The 2,708-nt window shown below is 43.2% G+C and overlaps 1 protein-coding gene across 1 annotated transcript in view; it reads left to right on the top strand.

The window, feature by feature from the left end:
- Positions 1-2,192: 2,192 nt before the first annotated feature.
- Positions 2,193-2,708, top strand: part of OSGIN2 (oxidative stress induced growth inhibitor family member 2) — a 25,506-nt gene continuing 24,990 nt past the window's right edge. Inside the window, exon 1 of the mRNA XM_011937074.1 lies at positions 2,193-2,447. The gene's annotated coding sequence lies outside the window, so the exon portion shown is untranslated. The remainder of the gene's footprint in view (positions 2,448-2,708) is intronic.

Below are 2,708 nucleotides of genomic sequence, written 5' to 3'. Positions count from 1 at the left end.
AAAAAAGAAAATTTAGCTGGGTGTGGTGGTGCACACCTCTAGTCCCAGCTATTCAGAAGGCTGAAGTGGGGGGGATTACTTGAGCCCAGGAGTTCAAAGCTGCAGTGAGCTATGATCAAACCACTGCATTCCAGCCTGGGTGACAGAGCAAGACCCTGTCTTAAAAAAAATTTTTTTTTAATGGGCAAAAGATGTGAATAGACATTTATCAAAAGAAAACATACAAATGACAAGTATATGAAAAGGTGTTCAACATCACTCATCACCAGAGAAATGCAAATCAAAACTACAATGAGATATCATTTCATCGCAGTTAAAATGGCCTATATCCAAAAGACAAGCAATAACAAGTGCTGACGAGGATGCGGAGAAAAGTGAACCCTTGTACACTGTTGGCAGGAATGTAAATTAGTACAGCCACTATGGAGAATAATTTGGAGAGTCCTCAAAAAACTGAAAATAGAGCTACCACATGATCCAGCAACGCCACTGATAGGTATATACCCCAAAGAAAGAAGATCAGTATATCTAAGATATACTTGCACTCCCATGTTTATTGCAGCACCGTTCACAACAGCCAAGATTTAGAGACAACCTAAGCGTCCATCAACAGACAAATAAAGAAAATGTGGTTTATGTACACAACATAGTAGCATTCAGCCATAAAAAAGAATGAGATCCTGTTATTTGCAACAAAATGGATGCAACCGATGTCATTATGTTAAATGAAATAGGCCAGGTACAGAATGACAAACTTTGCATGTTCTCACTTATTTGTGGGAGCTAAAAATTAATTGAACTAACAGAGATAGAGAGTAGAACGATGGTTACAAGGCTGGGCAGGGTAGTGGGGAATTAAGGAGTGGAGTGGGGATGGTTAATTGGTACAAAAGTATAGACAGAACTGGATCTAGTATTTAACAGCACAAGAGTGACTATAGTCAACGATAATTCATTAAACATTTAAAAATAACTAAGAGTATAATTGCTTTGTTTGTAGCACAAAGAAAGGATAAATATTTGAGATGATGGATACTCCATGTACCCTGATGTGATTATTACTTATTGTATGCCTGTATCAAAATCTCATGTACCTCATAAATATATATACCATGTACCCACAAAAAATAAAAATAAAAAAAATTAAACGAATTTTCTGGATTAGATTGGCATAACTTTCAGGAATTTATGTGTTTATTTTTAATTTTTGTGGTTACATAGTAGGTGTATATATTTAAAAATATGGAACCCTTTTCACGAATTTGCATGTTACCCTTGGGCAGGGCCATGCTAATCTCTGTATTGTTCTAATTTTAGTTCATGCGCTGCAGATTTAAGCACTGCTTTCAGGAATTTAAGTACTTTATTTTATTATTTTTTTTTTTTGAGACGGAGTCTCACTCTTTGGCCCAGGCTGAGTGCAGTGGCGCGATCTCAGCTCACTGAATCTCCGCCTCCGGGTTCAAGCGATTCTCCTGCCTCAGCCTCCTGAGTAGCTGGGATTAAAGACACGTGCCACCACGCCCTGGGCTAGTTTTTGTATTTTTTAGTAGACACGGGTTTCACCATGTTAGTCAGGCTGGTCTGGAACTTCTGACCTCAGGTGATCCACCAGCCTCGGCCTTCCAAAAGGAATTTAGGTACTTTAAAATGCTGTTATGTATGTTAATGGAAAAGTAACTACATGCTTCATTTTCAGAACCAACCACATTCAAATGAAATGAGCGCGTCGAACCGACAAAAGCTCAAAAAAAAAAAAAAAGAAAAACATATAATTCTTAAAAGTGGTTAATATACTCTTAGATTGCATAACCCTGGTGGCAGTCTGAGTCCTGATTTTCTTTTAAGCTTCCAAGACTCTAAAATACCTGCTCATTACAAGTCTGTTCAGTGACAACATTCAGTAAAACTTACATTTGTTTTACAAAATTATATTGAAATATATAAACGTACGTGTATTTTAAGCACAAAAATAATTACGGCTGTTTTGGAAGCGGAGCTAACCATTTCCGTAGAAAAGCAGATGCAATCAATCTCTCCTGGGTTTTGTCCTCCCCACCTTTAATTTTTGACAAACCGAATAAGGACACTCACTACTGAATACTTTTCTAACTCTCTATTGCATCACAAACGCCTGCAGGGGCTTAAAAAGTAGCAAGCGTTCCCGCCCTTCCCCACAGACCGGTGTGTCCTGGGGCGGGCCTGAGCACCTGGATTTTCACCCAGCGTGCTGGTAATTCCTACACTTGTGTGTGTTTGAGAGTCATAAAGAAGAGAGGATGACCTCTTCCCGGAAGCGGGACTTCCATAAAAGAACCGTGGGGGGCGGGTCCCGGGCACCTGTGGTTTGGTGAGTCCCCCAGGTGACTGTGATGCGGGAGTCTGGGGTGGAGGCACCCGGAAGCTCCCGCGGTCTGCACCCCAGCAGCGCGAGGAAATACCCAAAGGTGGGTTCTCAGGCGTGGGAAGCTCGACCCTTCCTGGGGTCCTCGGCGAGGTGGCCGAGGCCGCGCCTTACGCCGGGACCTCCGCCGGGCCATCTGGGTGGCCCGAGTTCTCAGCAGTTTCTCTTCCGCTCGTCCCTCGGCCCTCTCGGCGCGCACCCACCAGGCTCACCAAATCGCACACGGAGGGGCGGCGGGGAGCAGACCGAGGTCCAGCTCCCGATTGCTGCCGCTAGGGCCGCGCGGTTTGCCGGCAGACCTCGG

Source organism: Colobus angolensis, unplaced genomic scaffold, assembly GCF_000951035.1.
Source record: "Colobus angolensis palliatus isolate OR3802 unplaced genomic scaffold, Cang.pa_1.0 Scaffold16, whole genome shotgun sequence".
NCBI classification, from domain to species: Eukaryota; Metazoa; Chordata; class Mammalia; order Primates; family Cercopithecidae; genus Colobus; species Colobus angolensis.
This window is presented reverse-complemented; position numbering and strand designations above follow the sequence as displayed.